Raw genomic sequence first — 17,246 nt, 5'->3', positions numbered from 1 at the left:
TAAGTCACACTAGATCACACAGCTCTATGATCACAATCACCAGATTACTGATTCGCTGCACCTGCATCCACTCATCACACACTCTACATCTGCTGTCACCATCCTCAAGCTAAGTCATCCACAACCTATCTGACTGCACTTATACTCACCATGCTATTGCTTCTGGTTCCTGCAAATAAAGATCCTGTGTTTCGCTACTTACCTGTGTTGCCTCCTTCTGACAATAACATAGGCCTTCTTTATAAATACCTTTAAAATGCATTATACATAAAGGCTTTAAGTAAATTGTTACCAAATATGTTATTGCTATATCTAACAAGTCCCAAACATTTATTCATTTATTTTTGTTATCTGGTCATTTTTTTTAAGATGTTAAGTTTCAAGGTTTTTTTTTTTTTTTTTAAGGAAAACAAGACAAAACATGTTATAAATAAGATTTATTATTTTATTTATTTGTATATGTTTATTTATTTTGCAATATAAGCCTTCTGATATTCAGTTCTTCAGTATTATTTCACTGTTTATTATCAAGAGGAGTTCTTCTCATTCTCTTAGTGTCACTGTCACAGTCTATTATGATATCAGTGATAGGAAATCACCACCATGAAAAATAAGTGTAATTCTATGGCCTGCTGGGTAGAAAACATCCTTCACCAGCTGATTATTTGGATATTTGTGGCAAGGACACAATTCATCTTATGTAATATTACAGTCTGAATGTTAAACGACACACAGCGAGGTTATAAACCATAATTATGGTTCTATCAGACGTCCTCAGATGTAATATTTTTGAAATAATGATCTCATCTCACCTCTCTTTGCCGTTACTGTGGAAACTGATGCCGTTGCCATGGTGACGCTGCCATCACGTCCTAGGGCTGAAGAAAGCAAGGAAAGCTCTAAGGAGTTGTTTCCCCTATAACTGAAGTGCTGTCATCTTTCTAGTAAATTCTACAGTAACACAGAAAACCCATATACTGTATATATATGGAACTGATATATACACATCTGAGGACGTCTGATAGAACACTAATTATGGTTTATAACCCCACTGTGTGTCATTTAACATTCAGACTGTAAACATCTTAAACATAAGATGAATCGCGTCCTTGCCACAAATATCCAAATAATCAGCTGGTGGAGGATGCTCGCTCTCTCTCTCTCTCTCTCTCTCTCTCTCTCTTTCTCTTTCTCTTTCTCTTTTTCTTTCTCTTTCTCTTTCTCTTTCTCTCTCTATATATATACGCATACAGTATATTCATGCATATGTGTGTGTGTGTGTGTGTGTGTGTGTGTGTGTGTGTGTGTGTGTGTGTGTGTGTGTATCCAAGTAATACACTGTCCACTTTGAAACACAATGTTAATCTGAAGTTAAACCTGCCTCCTGGTGTGTGATGAGTGGATGCAGGTGCAGCGAATCAGTAATCTGGTGATTGTGATCATAGAGCTGTGTGATCTAGTGTGACTTATCCTTCCAGCCTACCTTTGATCTATAGTTAACATTTTACAGAACCCTTAAAAAAAAATCTAGCAGGAATGTCATGTTTGTACATTACACCTTGAAATGTAATGAAACAGGGCTGTCCTTTGTACAAGGGCCGTTGGGTGCTCCAGCACCTGCCCTTTTGCCCCTTGGTGCCCAAAGTGCCCTTTTGTCAAGGCAAAATTTCCTCTCCTTTTTTTTAAATTAAAGGCCCTTTTGTGGATGCCTGCCCAATCTAACTATTAGTAAAATTAATGAATAATAATTTAGCCGTAAATAAAATGACCCACATGATGACCTTTCACCTTACGAACTCATCCGGGACGATTCCTCACGCTGCACGCGCATTTTTTAATTTCGCGCGGCTACGCGCACTACCAGAGGATATCTTCAACTCTGCGGCTGCTGGTAAGTGGTGTTTCATTCTCAGCGAAGTGCTTTTATGCAGATGTTTGTTTACTTATTATTATTATTTTACAAGAACGACGTGAAGAGAGCATGCAGACAGAGATGTTGTTATATTGCTGTGTGTAGGCTGTAGAAGTAACGTTAGCTTGCTGTTTGAGAGAGACAAGTTTCAGAGGGTCTGGTCTTTTTATGTTATTTGACTAAAAACTATTATTTATACTTTAAACTATTGTTATTATTTCTACAGTATTAATAAAAAAAAAAAACGTAGAGTGCCTTAAAAATTATTATCACAACACTGGTAAGGCTTACCAGTATCTTATGTTTTGTGTGCAGCAGCCTCTGTGAACATCTCCTCTAGCAGCCTGGGCAGAATCTGCAGCTTTACAGCAGGTCCGTGAGCTAGTGAGCCAGTTCCAAACACTGTCAACAATCTTTACATCTTGTCATGGTCACATAAAAATTGTTTAATCAGCTAATATATCTCCTATATGTTTGTTTTAATGTCTACAGTCTCAGATCAGCTCCAGCAGTATCATCATCATCATCATCATCATCATCATCATCATCAGCAGCAGCAGTAACAACAACAGCAACAGCAAAGGCAGCAAACTCACTTAAGGACTTTAGTAAGAATTTACCAGAACAGGTACCACATTAATGTTAAAAATCTTGTAAAGTATTAATTGCTGTATTTGTTCTGTTTGCTTTGTTTTTATTTTCATTGTATAAATGTAACTCTTGTATTTTTGTAAATCAGTTTATGCCATGAAAATAGCCACAGATGCTAACATGGCATTAAATAAAACTGTACTGTACTGAACGAAACATGGGCCTGGTTGATTTTGTCCTACACAGTTTACTATTACAGCTGTTCTTTATTATTCTGTTTAACAGAGAAGAAAAAATCCATCAGGTTGGGACAACTTAAGATACTTCAGTTTCTAATCTCAGAGTTATTAATAGGTGCACATAAACTTTTTTTTTTTTTACTCTTAAACTTAAAATTAGTCTTTTCTGTTCTGTTTCTTTTTCAAAACTGCATCAATGCATTTGCTGCCGTATCGATACAGAATCATCCATATTGATATATTGCTGTATTGATATTTTGAGCACAGCCCTATTTAAAGCCTTGTTCCATGTGCCCCCTTTTATGCTTTGAGCACCTGCCCCTCCAGAGGTCTCTGCACGGGCCTGATAATCAGTAATCTTAAATCATTTATTTCATTTAAACAAACCCAGTTATTGTAGATGTTACCACATGAAGTACATTTTAGAAGTTGATTCAGTGTAGCACCACAGACCCAGTGTTCAGAGTGTTCAAGGTTACTTATTTGTTTCTGCATATTCATCTAGGAATGAAAGTATTCTAAGAAGATAAAAACGACAAAATTCAGTTTTAAGTATGTTCATCATTATTTTAGTAGTGGAGAAGCAGATAAAATGTCGAACATACAGCCATCTTGATGAGAACTAAGGTCCCTTTCATGTTCCCTTTTGACTTGTTGAGTAAAGACAATTCTTTGCTTTTGAACCCATGATGGCATTGCTAGCGCTACATAGTAGGACCTAACCCATTGGTAACCCAACCCTAACCCATGTGCATGATTTCACCACCCGCAAATGAGATCCACATAACTTTTATAGTATTATCCAGAAATTATCTTTATCTACAATAAATAAATAATTTATATATAGAACAAAAAAAACTGAATTTGGTCTGATTTATATTCTGGTCCTCTCCCAGGCTCTATGGGGATTGAATGGTGGGATCCAAATAAGACCATTTCAGCCCCCCAGACCTAAACCAGTTCCTCGAAATAATAATTCTTCATCTACAATATCCGCTCATGACATAGGAATCAGTGAAGAGGAGTGGGACCGGCTACAAAAGGCTCTGGACTGGCCCTGTCCAGATCAAGAAATCACTCAGCTGAATCAGAGCACAAGCCCAGTCCACTCAACATTCTCTATTGTGGGACTCAAGGAGAGTTACAAAGTGGGAGAAAAGATCTCTGTTACCATCACAGCCAGAGACCACAACAAGAACCTGAAAAGATATGGAGGAGATTTTTTCCAAGCAAAGCTATTCAATTCAAAACTCAAGGTGTGTTGTTTATAATATAATATTTTATATTAAAATTAAAAAATCAACACTGAGTTTGATTTGCCTGTTAATTATTCGTTTATTTACACAATATTACATAATGTACTGTTTAGGTGTTTAAGCTGGCTTTACCTGCAGACATTAGTTTTCTGCATTACACTTAACCTTCTCTATTCTTCTTGAAGGCGAGTGTGTACGGGGAGGTTGTGGATCACTTTAATGGGACTTACTCTGTTGCTCTTCTTCTGCCCTGGGAAGGTCAGGCACAAGTTTATGTACGTCTAGAGCACTCCAGTGAGGTTGTGCAGATTCTTAAAAAATACAGGGAGTCCTCATTCCCACGCAGCCACTATAGAGGCCACTTTGAATGGCCAGGACCCAATAAAACCAGGATCAGTGAAGTAGTACAATGCAATCTTAAGTGGGGTGCAGATGGAAGTTGGAGTAAAGGCGACTGCTGCTGTGAGTATAAGGATATAAAAACAGGGACGGTGTGGCAGTGTGAGAGACCAAAGAACTTTCTTGTGACAAACTGGTTCATCACTCTACCGGAGGTTTGGAAAACCCATTAAATCATTTTGAGAAGCAATTGTTTACAAAGTAAGTGGAAAAGGATTCAAAGCAACTTCCAGAAGAATATCAGAACTCTAGTGTATAAAATGTAATATTATAATTTTTCTACACAGGACATTAACAAATGTTGCTATTACTGGAGACACACAAATCATTAATGTCCTTCCCAACACTACAGGCATTGGTATGTTCACATATGATCTCTGTAGTTTTGACCATTTTATTACAAATTTGGAAAGGAATAAATAGATAGAAAATAATGACAGATTTTTTTTCATTTAGCAAACCAAAAACAAGAATTCGGCTCATACTCGCTTTAATTTTGTCATTCATTCTTTCCAAATAGAAAAGTGTCAAAACATACACAGAGAGAAGTCATCTAAAATCAAATGTAGTTACAAGAAAATGCAGAATTTACATAATTAAAACACTGTCTTTTCAAGTAAATGTTTCTTTGCTTTAGGTACAATGGAGAGATGCCGATCTGGTATGACAAGACCAGTTCCTGCAGGGTTCTATCTGAAAGATGTCTGGAATTCTTTTGTATGCAACACTAGGCAGTTCAGTTCTGCACAAATGGGAAATTGTCTTAAAAACAAGATTGTCTATATGATGGGAGACTCCACCACAAGGCAGTGGTTTGAGTATTTAGAAAGAAAAGTGCCAGGCAAGTTATTAATTGACATAAATGGCTTTGATTTCGGAATAGGTGACTTTTTTCTCTCTCTTAAAAAAACCCCCAAAACATTGTTATTTAAGGCTTCATAGCATGACTGTACAGAAATAACATACAGAGGTCCCACAAAGTGAAGTTAGTTCTGAGAAAAGCACATGCGGTTTTGGTTTTCAGATGCTACTTGGTTAATTTTGTATCTAATGCAATGACATGTACATAAATCAGTGCGACTTAAATGGATAGTTCACCAACAAATTTAATTCTGTCATCACTTGTTCACACTTGTGTTGTTAAACCTAATCTTCAATCTGTGGAACACAAAATATATTTTTTTTCTTTTTTTTTTTTCTTCCATACATAGAAAGTCAGTGGGGTTCTGCGTTATTAGTGTGTCAAGGTGCAGGCAAGGGAAGAGAAGCAGAGGATCTATATTGCAGCAGATTTACTTCATTATATAAACAAAGAAGGCAATCTAGAAGGCAACAGGTGGAAACCCAGGCGGAGCAGAGGGGATAAAGACCAAGGGTGACACCAATAGACTGGAGGGCCAGGGCCGAACCACAGGCTTGCGGGATCAAGGTGGAGATGGGGGCTTGGGGCAGAATCGGAGGGAAGGAGGAGCCTGTGCGGGAAGGGAGGAGGCATAGCCAGAGGCCCAAGAAGCATGAAGGTGTAGTCATGGGAGGAAGGAGTGGGCGGGACCAGCGGTGAGGAAGGAGACTTGATGCTGGGTGGGACCAGTGGCTTCGAAGGAGACTTGGGGCTGGGCGGGACCAGCGGCGACGAAGAACTCTTGGGGCCGGATGGAAACAGAAGTGGCTAAGGAGACTTGGGGCTGGATGGCACCGGCCTCGATGAAGGAGACTTGAAGCTGGACGGAATCAGCGTCTGAGACAGTGCTTGAAGGTAGGAGGAAATCAGGGAACCGGCCTCAATGAAGGAGACTTGAAGCTGGATGGAACCAGCGGCTGAGACAGGGCTTGAAGGTAGGAGGAAATCAGGGAACCCAAGAGTTCACACAGGGAGGAATCGGTTTCAGGACTAGGAGGGTGAATGAAACTCTGCTCCACGATATCGAACTCCACCAGCACTCCCTCAAGGATGAACATAGATACCGGCTCACACACCTAGTCAGACTCAGTAGGCTCGGGCTCTGGGTCTACGGTGGGCTCTGCTTTGTTGTTCATGCATATAGAAAGTGCAAGTTCGAGCTCCGGGACGAACAATGACTCAAGACACGGACTCCTGGACATACATTGTGGCCGGCTCACATACCTGGTCAGACTCGGCTGGCTTTGGATCTGGAGTTCTGTGGGCTCTTGCTCTGGGTCAACCAGGCGTGAGGAGGGGCTGGACGGGCTCTGATTCTGGGCCTGTGGTAGTTGTGGGCATGGACATCAACAATGGGTAGGCATTAGGGGTGGAACGGTACACAGAAGTCACGGTTCAGTTCATACCTCGGTTCAGACATCACGGTTCGGTACGAGTTCGGTACAATGGAGGGAAAAGCAAAACAAAAATGCAGAAGGCAATTTTTTTTATTGTGCATGTCAGGCTGTACCACCTAGTGTCATACAGTCTCTCCCCTGAGCTAGCTGCAACAGCCTGCCCTGAAGTGTGTAAAGTAAGATGTAAACAAAATCAGACAATCAGCTATAAAACTGAAAATAAAACATCTCTTATTCATGTGCGGACACAAGAGCGCGAGGGTGCGCGCGGCAAAAATGTCATCATTGCGGTCGTGCGCGTTGGGTGTGCAAGGCAACATTTCGCGTGGCGGTGTGCAGTGCACGTTTTTTTAGCGCGCACGGCTCCGCATCCGAAGACGCACGACTTAGAGCCGAATCTGGCCGAGCATGTACATCTCACAGCACCGGCACCCAGTTCTTGCGTCTAAATTAGTTGCTTAACGTACATTAACAAAATGAGCCTACAATAGCAGACATAAGCCCTTTAAATAAAAATAAATGGCCATGTTTTATAAAAAGGTTCACAAAACTAAATACAAATGTTTAGAAAATATGTAAGATAACGTTAATTTAGTTGTAGGTTACGTTCTCATGTCCAATTTTTTTTCTAATGTCACAAGGAATAATTTGGTTTCCTAACTCGATTCTTTTGTAGTGTGGTTTTGGTGTACTAAAGTGTTGTTGTAGGCTACTAAAATAAACATTCACAAGTGTACCTTACTTCTCACCGCTGATTCCTGATGGACAGTTATACCGAGTCGCACCCTGTCATTTCAAAGAATAGTACACCGGCGAACGCGAAGTATAAATGCCTCGTCCATTTGGGGAGGCGCGCGCGCGGTCTGTGGAGGCTCGCGCTGCGGAGGCAGGCGAAAGTATAAACAAACCTAGCTTAAGGCGGGGCTACAGATTAGGTGTCCCTAAAGAACCCGCGTATCTAACAGTAGTTCCGCATTACATTAATTAATTTGCATGCAAGTTTTATTTATTTTTATACCGTGTATTCTCTGTGTAAATTCATGCACCGAACCGTGACACCCGTACCGATTTGGTTCAATACGAATACATGTACCGTTCCACCCCTAGTAGGCATACTTTAAACAAAATAGACTGGCTTCTATCCATGATAGATTTCCCATGTCTGGTAAGTCCAGAGGGCCATAATAATTTTCTCCTACCCAAAATAACTGATTTTAGTGTGGCATCATCAAGTTAGGAGCACTTTGCTAACTCACAGACCCTGGCAGAGTATTCCAACAAAGGAAGACTTTGTCGGGGGAAGGCAATGAAGCCAACAGCTAGATCCATGTTTGGTCCTATTCTGTCAAGGTGCAGGCAAGGGAAGAGGAGCAGAGGATTTAAATTACAGATTTACTTTATTTACAAAAAAACAAAGGCAATCCAGAAGGCAAGAATCAATGTAACAGATTCACTTATGCAGAGATAATACAGGACAAAGAGAGGAACCAAACTGAGGGCTTAAATACATGTATAAATTAGGAAAACAAACAAGACTCAGGTGAACATCAATTAACCAATGAGTTATCATAGAATCCAACTAGCAACGGGAACAAAGGGAAAATGAACTAAACACATAAAGGAACCATGGGAACCAAAGGAAAAAAAACAACAGAATGTCAACACATAGAGCATAACCATTACAGAGTGTGAATATGTGGTGATTTTTTTTTTCTTTTTTTTCTTGTGTCCACTTGCTTTTTGGGGCTGCTGTATACATTAAGCAAAAGCAACTTTGTAAAGCTGTTTAGAAATTGAAGTGATGATACTAATGTAAGTTTTACTTACTAGGCATAAAAAGAATGAACCTCCACACTCATCATTTGGGTGGACCCCTGATGGCTGTAGAGTTGGAAAATAATATAATTGTTCACTGGAGGCCACACGGTGTTCCTTTGCGGATTTCTAATGTGCTCTTTACCGACTTGCATTATATCAGCAATGATATTGATGAAATAGCTGGTGGTCCTCATGCACTCGTTGTCTTCACATTCTTTGCCCACCGGGTTTTTCACCCAATAACATTTTACGTGCATGAAGTCGCCAAAATCCGTCAGTCTGTTGTTGCACTGCTGAGTCGTGCACCAGAGACTACCGTCATCATCAAGTCTGGAAACACTGCAGGACTAAAGGTACAATTGCTTATTGTCCAATCCTACTCTATTTTCAATAGTTCCCTTTCAAAAGCTACTCTTAATGCTGCGCTGATTAGCGATATCGGAAAACATCCTTGTTTGACCGGCTGTGAACTCATGTGGCAAACACGCCAAGAATTTGACTTAAATAACCTCTGATGATGACGTCATCGGAATGTGCACAACAGAGGCTATAAATAGATGGAGACAGGTGCACTTTCAGGTTCCTTTTTTCTTCAGAATCGCATTGCGTGCCGTGTGTGCTGCATTCTTTCTTAAACTACCCTTTTGCTAGGAGTTAGTTTTGTCAGGTAGGAATAAAGCCTTTCTCACTCTCTCTTTCTCTTTCTCTGTAATGAAAAGAAAATAGTTAAATCATGCAGAATCAGAAGCAGAATCATGTCGAGAGAATCCAGCAAGTGATGCATGCCGCCCTGCTCACGGCCCATCAGAGTATGATCCGCATGACTTTTGCATCTTATGTCTGGGGAAACATCATGCTATGTCAGCCCTTGAGGACACAGAATGTGAACACTGCGACTTATTCTCCATCAAAGTGCTCCACTCCACTTGCGTCCTCGATGACAAGATCATGGGGCTCACTTGTCGATCTGGTTGAAGGGCGGGAGACGTGTCGTTCCCTTTCTCTTGTCCTTTCACCAGATCATGAGGTCATTGAGCCTGTGTCTGGAGCATGCTCCGGCGTTTTTTCAAATGGGCTGATGTAAGTGGGAAAGGATTCAAAGCAACCTCCAGAAGAATATCAGAACTCTAGAAAACGTGTATAAAATGTAATATTATTATTTTTCTACACAGGACATTAACAAATGTTGCTATTATTAGAGACACACAAATCATTAATGTCCTTACCAACACTGCAGGCATTGGTATGTTCACATGATCTGTGTAGTTTTGACCATTTTATTACAAATTTGGACAGGAATAAATAGATAGAAAATAATGAAAACAAGAATTCGGCTCATACTTGCTTTAATTTTGTCATTCATTCTTTCTAAATAGAAAATTCTCAAAACATACACAGAGATATGTCATCTAAAATCAAATGTAGTTACAAGAAAATACAGAATTTACATAATTAAAACACTGTCTTTTCAAGTAAATGTTTCTTTGCTTTAGGCACAATGGAGAGATGCAGATCTGGTATGACGAGACCAGTTCAGGGTTCTATCTGAAAGATGTCTGGAATTATTTTGTATGCAACACTAGGCAGTTCAGTTCTGCACAAATGGGAAATTGTCTTAAAAACAAGATTGTCTATATGATGGGAGACTCCACCACAAGGCAGTGGTTTGAGTATTTAGAAAAAAAAATGCCAGGCAAGTTATTAATTGGCATAAATGGAATTTCGGAACAGGTGACTTTTTTCTCTCTCTTAAAAAAAAAACAAACATTATGTTATTTCAGGCTTCATAGTATGAATGTACATACTGTAAATAACATACAGAGGTCCCACAAAGTGAAGTTAGTTCTAAGAAAAGCACATACGGTTTTGGTTTTCAGATGCTACTTGGTTAATTTTGTATCTAATGCAATGACACGTACATAAATCAGTGCGACTTAAATTATTAGTTTACCAAAAAATTTTATTCTGTCATCACTTGTTCACACTCGTCTTCCATACATTGAAAGTCAGTGGGGTTCCGTGTTGTTAGTGTGTCAAGGTGCAGACAAGGGAAGAGAACCAGTTCAATGCTAGATTGTTTCAGTGCTGGAGTTTGCACCCTCTGATTGCCCGCTTCATTCATGGAGCTAGGCGACTGAGACCACCCGTCAGAGTGAAAGTACCCTCATAGGACTTAGCCGTGGTCCTTGAGGGGCTAGTCGATAACCCCTTTGAACCACTAGAGTCAGTGCCGGTCAAGCTTCTGACTCTAAAGATGGTTTTCCTTATGGCTAGCTCGTCACTAAAGAGAATTGGGGATTTGCAGGCTCTGTCGGTTTTGCCATCCTGCTTTCCCTATCGGGGTACTTTGCCCCTGGACTGGTCAAGGTTATTTTGCACCCTCACCCCGAATATCTTCTCATAGTTCCATTTTCAACCCTGCATCTGGTCATTCATTCTTGAAGCCTTTTGTCCTCTTCCAACATTTACTACGAGAAACTCCTCTTACTGTGTCCAGTTCCTGCTCTTCTTATTAACGTCCACCGCACTAGCCAGTGGCGCAAGTGAGAGCAGCTTTTCATTTGTTATGGGGGCTGTAACCGGGGGATGACTTCCACAAAGCAGATTATGTCGCATTGGGTGAGGGATGCCATCGCCCTAGTCAAGCTTCGCCCCTGGGCATAAGGGCTCAGTCTACGAGGCGGGTTGCATCCTCCAGGGCTTTAGCAAGAGGTTCCCCCATGCAACAAGTATGTGATGCAACAGACTGGTCCTCTCTGCACATATTTATTAGATTCTATAGTTTGGATGTTCATGTTACTTCTGGCTCACACGTCCTTAAGTCAACATCTCAAACTCATGTCTGAGACCTTTCTCGTGTTTGTGCGCATACACAACGCAACATTGAAGGGTGCAGACACTTCCAAGGCGGTATTGTTGGTATTTTCGTTCCCATAGCGCTAGTCAGCGCAGCATTGAGAGTAGCCTTTGAAAGTGAACGTCTCGGGTTACTTGAGATGTTTAACGGGAACGAAATGCTGAGCAGCATTTCCGCACTGGGGGAATTCAAAACAACCTAAGAGTTATAAATCATATGAACAAAAGCAAGTTTCACAAAAGGCACACAATCACAGAGGAAATCAAGACAGAACAAAATAAATGGCACGCATTCAGCCTCCATAGAGTGTTTGGGGTGGTCCTTTTCAATGGAACCAAAATTAGACCAATCAGGACCAGACCAATCAGGATCTCTGCTGGCTTGAATGCAGGTCACACCACCTCCTGCAACAGAAACACTCAGAAACACAACACATACTTCTAAAAGACATAAGCTTAAACACACCTGCCACACATCCATATATAGCCTCTGACGTGCACATTCTGATTACGTCATCATCAGAACCAAATTATTGGTGTGTTTGCCACACGTCTTTACAACTGGTCAAAAAAAGATGTTTTCTCACAGCGCTAATCAGCGCAGCATCTCGTTCCCACTTTTTCAGAGAAAAGGGTTACAGTCAAGTAACCCGAGACATTTTCTATATTGTGTTCTTATGATAATATTTGTGGTTAACAAGAAAGTATGATACATTGGTGGTGGTTGAGGGGATTCCCCCTTCCATAGGTAAACACTTAACACTTGAGTACCAATAAATGCGCTATATAAAAGTAACAAATTAATTAATTATTAATTAATTACATTTGTTCTGCTACCTTTTTATTGAAAGTCTAGAAATAAATACAAAATATATTACAATAATTCTGTCATTTACTCATCTCCATGTCATTCTAAACATGTATGACTGACTTTCACCTGTGGAACACAGAAAAAGAGAATGTCAGAATGTCCAAGCACTTACAATGAAAGGAACCAATGAAACGAACAATGAAAGGCTGTCAAACTGCAAAAAGGACTATAAGGGATCATACAACATAAAGTAGTCCATTTGGCTTAAGTTCTGTAAAGCAAAATTATAGTTGTGTGGGAGAAACATAAGGAAATTAATATCTTGGACATTGCGCTAAAAATATAGACATCGAAAAACATGAGTATGAGTGGATGAATGAATAATTTTTGGGCAAACTATTTATTTATTTCTACTAGATAAAAACAATAGGTTTATTGTCTACATGGTAGGAGAGGTACAACATGTGAAAGACAAATAAGACTACAAAAAAGACTGAATGCTATGTGTGGTTTTTTTGCAATTGCAAACAATAGAGTTAAGGTACTTTGTCTAAAACAACTTTTTTTCTTATTTGTTACTGATCCGTGTTGTTACAGGATATTTTTCAAAGTGATTGGTATGCAATGCAGCTGAATACAGTGATGCAGGAGATGTTCCGAGATATCAATGGAGTAATCTACTTCGATGTCTGGCAGATGACGTCATGTCACTATCTACGTGAAGATATTCACCCAGGACCTGTTATTATTGCTAATGAGATCAATATTTTGCTCTCTTATATCTGTCCTTCCTAATACATTCAGATTAAACCACAATAAAAGATGATGTATAAAATTATGTAAAAAAAAAAAAAAAAGAACATTATTTATCTTGCTTTGTCATTATATACAATCAATGTAAATACTGTACAATCAATCTACTATTTAGAACAATTCAAACGGGTACAACGGGGCTATAGGCACACCGGGGTAAAAGGCGCATTTGACTTTATTCTCTTTTAAACCACTAGATGGAACAAAAATTCTTCTCAACACTGTTCTTAACAACTGATTACGATCATGCATTTGGAAATTTGCCTGATCCTTGACTCGATTGCAGACAGAAATGCAAAGTTGATTTTGCGCTAATTTGATATAATAATCAAATTATAGTAATTAAAGCAACAGTTTTTAAAAACTGTAAAAGTATGTTATCTGGGGTAAAGGGGTAAAGGTAAAGGTAACATCCATAAGGTAAAGGTAACATCCCTGCTGTTGGGGCTAAAGGTACAATAAATAACATGATAATAAACAGCTGGCTGACCTTTCCATTTGTTGACATGATATGGTTAGATTCAGATATCATATATAAAGTCGGGTGACCTCCTTAGAGGTAATCGCTATATTTATAATGATAATAATCATATTTACAAATATTCTATTAATCATTTAATATAATAAAATATCATATATATTTGATATTTGGATTGGATATTTGGCACTTCGCCCTAAAGACATAAAAGTGAGTGGCCAACCCAATCTCATGGCAATTCGTACGTATTTTACGAGGTGGCTAATTTGTACGAATTCAAACGACCTCACTCGTATGAATTCGTATGATTTTTGCTAAATCATACATATTTTACGAGTTGCCCAATTCGTATGAATGACCTACCCCTAACCCCGCCCCTACCCATCACTGGGGTTTGGACAAATCGTACGAATTCGTACGAGTGAGATCGTACAAATTCGTATGAATTAGCCACCTCGTACTCACTCGTACGAATTTGTACGAATTGGTCGTGTGAGATAGCGTTGGAGTGGCCGGTCAAGTTGGAGAAGAACAGCATAAACTTTATAGTTACCTTCAAAATCTGTGTTTGACCTAAGTAAAACACGTTTCAAATTATGTTTGAAATGTTGTTTTCTATTATTATTATCAGAGTCCTCCAGAGATTCTCTTAAAATTATAGCGAATTTATTAGGTCTAATGTTTTTTGTTTTTATGTATCAACTAACACAATATAGACCCAGCCGAGTTTTGGTTTCTAAGACTAAGGTCCGGTTTCACAGACAGGGTTTATATTAAGACAGGATTAAGCCTTAGTTCAATTAGGACATTTTAGTAGCTTTTATAAATGTGCCTTAGAAAAAAACATTACTGGTGTGCATCTTGAGACAAAATACTGTAATGGCACTGACATATGTTAAGATATGTCAGTGCAAGTTGCTTTCAGTTAAAACAGCTCAAACAAGCATTTTAGTCTGGGACTATAGGTTTATAAGACTATAGATTATACTAAATCTGTGCAATAATTATTTAAATGATACACATCATTATACATTTAGTTGCATTACTTCGCAGTTAAATGTAGTAAGTCACTGTCATTGCTCACCAGTTGCTTTGAATGGGTGGATTGATGTCATCAACAGTTGAAGACAGAGATGTTTGATGAAACAAAATGTTTGGCTTACCACATTTCATCACAGTACGACATTTACCAATACACAAAACAAGAAATTTGCCCCTTGTTAATTTGTTACGAACACTGGAAACTTTAATGCTATGGACTTCTGAACTACACATGTCCCCAGTTTTAATTTGAATAATCTGGTCAGTGAAAGATTTAGGGTGTAATGTACTTCTGCATTGTTCTTCTCCTCTAGCAGCATGGGGTCTGCTCTGATTGGCACGGTTCAGTGCACTTGGCAGGAGAGGCCTTTTCAAAAAGATGTGAGGACTGATTGAAGATGGTGACCATATGGAGGTGGCAAGCTCTCATTAAATGCACAGTTCAGCTCTCTCATACACTCTCAAAAAGCAGTAATTCACTATACATTTGACTTCCAGCAATCATATACTGTAAATTACAGATAATTTATTTCAAGGAATATGAATGAGCTGATGGCATTAAAAGAAAATATGCTTCAGGTTCAATACATTATTGAGAGCAATAATTTCAGTCACCACACATTTCCCTACTCTTCCCTCAACAAAAACGGTGTACAGTAAGGTACAAAAATATGGTTGCTATTATACCAACCATTGGTCTGTAATTTACAAAGTTGAACAAGCATTTAAAAACTTCTTAATAAATAACACTGATTTAAGAGGTATAGGAATTTCATGTTTTTTTACATTTAAAGCAGTCATTCAATGCTGCCATTGTTTGGGGTTTTAAACAAAAATATATGTAATGTAATATGCAAGTATGTCTATAATGCAGAAGTCAATTAAAATGATTATATTAATGTACTTATGAATCAAGCATATACAGAAATGTACTAACTTAAATGAACCTAATCTCAGAGGATGATGTTGAGGAGCAAACAGGAGTAGCAAAGAACTCAAGATTTTACTGTAGACATGGGAGATGAATTGGAGAAATCATTTATTAGATGTCATGACAGTAAGGGTTCCACGTGGTCATTTCAACTGAATATTGGGTTGGGACAACTAAATCTTAGTATAAGCTGAAACTGTGAATGGAAAAACAGTCACTCTTAACAGATTATTTATTATAAGATTAAGTGGATCCGTATCCTAATTGATGATTCCCAGCCACAGCAGCTTTCCATCTGATGCAGTGACTTTTAATGATGTGATACCTAGATTTTGTAAGCTGGTGCGATGTGCTTCTGTGTACCCCAAACAAAGATATTCAGCAGTACTGCCAGTACACACTGCAGACCTGGGTAATAACATTTAAATAAATATATTATACATTATGTATACAAATGCTCCTTTTGCAAATCTGGTGAAACTACTCCAGTAATGACACCCTTTGGAATGTTGAGTGTTAAACTGGCTGACAAACACGCCTGGGAACATGTAGATTAATTTAAATATTGCCCACTGTGTCCCTCTGTGTCCTATTAGTTGAGTTCCGGTGGCCTTTAGGAGCATAGTTCTGCCACACAAACAACGTCAGACCGTATTAGTGCATAGAACGTGACCCTGTCAGAGGAATGTTAACAAGCTTCAGATGCAGTCAGGCTTGTGGGAACTTGCCGTTCCTCTTGCTGCTGGGTCTGTCTACTATTCATCCTGAAACTGTTGGACTGATTTGTCTGATTTGTCAAAGCTGCCTCATTAAATACAATACAATACAATACAATACAATATTTAGTGAATCTTGAATCTGAATGGTCAGGTAGCCTTCCAAGAGTGCTGATAACAGTCCAACAGCACTGGAACTTTTCACTGTCTGTATCACTCATCTTGTCCATGTTTGCACGTTCCAGACTCTTTCAACTCTTTCGTCAGGTTACATAGTTGAAACATTCACTCAACCAATTTGTTTGAAACCATTAGTCGAATCGCTTGCCCAACCTATTTGTTCACGAACACTGAATAATTCAGGAACAAAACACCACTACTGTGTGTTTCTCTGTGATGCAGCAGATCTGCTGTGAAAGGATTTGGAACTATTCTTGTTGGCCAAGCAAAAACAGATAAAGTATTTTAACAGTCTAAAATGTAAGTTACTCAATATAAAACTTTCATTTTTTTTTTTTTTTTATCATACAATCATGCTGCCATATTGTTACTCCAATAACTTCTCAAAAACGGCTTGAGCTGTCATTGCTAGTTTGTTACATTTTTGAATTAGTAATAATTCCTTCCATACACAAGGGGGTCTTTTGGACACTACTGAGTTTTTCCTTACTTATTTACATATATACTTGATTGTTGTTCACATATTGATTTATTAGACAGCAAACAAAACTAACAGAGACATAATAAACACTTTTTTTAAGAGCCTATTAGGTAACGCTTTATTTTAAGGTGATGTAGTGACACGTTACTACATGTACATACTATATATAAATTATGCATAATAAAAGTTACTAACCCTAACCCAAACCCTTACTCTAACCATAACTCTATAGTAAGTGCATGTAGTTAATTAATATTACTCAGTACTTATTTGAATAAGTACAATCTAACTACGTCACCTTCAAATAATGTGTAACCGCCTATTCTTCTAATGTTTTATTTTTTATTTAATTTTTTTAAACGAGTTGTCCTTGTTTGTGCCAACTAAGTTTATGTAGAGTCCCAGGAAAATCCCCAAGGACTATGT

General features: G+C 38.7%; 1 long non-coding RNA gene and 1 pseudogene across 2 annotated transcripts; both read left to right on the top strand.

The window, feature by feature from the left end:
• The first annotated feature begins 1,610 nt into the window (after positions 1-1,610).
• Positions 1,611-3,089, top strand: LOC309508717. Its single transcript, XR_014209689.1, has 5 exons — positions 1,611-1,891; positions 2,228-2,284; positions 2,405-2,540; positions 2,789-2,807; positions 3,055-3,089. It is a non-coding gene; the product is annotated as an uncharacterized lncRNA (long non-coding RNA).
• A 63-nt stretch (positions 3,090-3,152) lies between these two features.
• LOC309508805 (NXPE family member 3-like) lies at positions 3,153-13,517 on the top strand (annotated as a pseudogene). The gene is made up of 7 exons (XR_014211644.1): positions 3,153-3,157; positions 3,590-3,998; positions 4,184-4,598; positions 4,685-4,755; positions 5,035-5,238; positions 8,526-8,866; positions 12,778-13,517. The product of XR_014211644.1 is annotated as an NXPE family member 3-like (transcript).
• The last annotated feature ends 3,729 nt before the right edge of the window (positions 13,518-17,246 follow it).

This window comes from Leuciscus leuciscus (genome assembly GCF_965113295.1).
Source record: "Leuciscus leuciscus genome assembly, chromosome: 11".
NCBI classification, from domain to species: Eukaryota; Metazoa; Chordata; class Actinopteri; order Cypriniformes; family Leuciscidae; genus Leuciscus; species Leuciscus leuciscus.
Note: the sequence above shows the minus strand (reverse complement) of the source record. Positions and strands in the feature narration are given on the sequence as shown.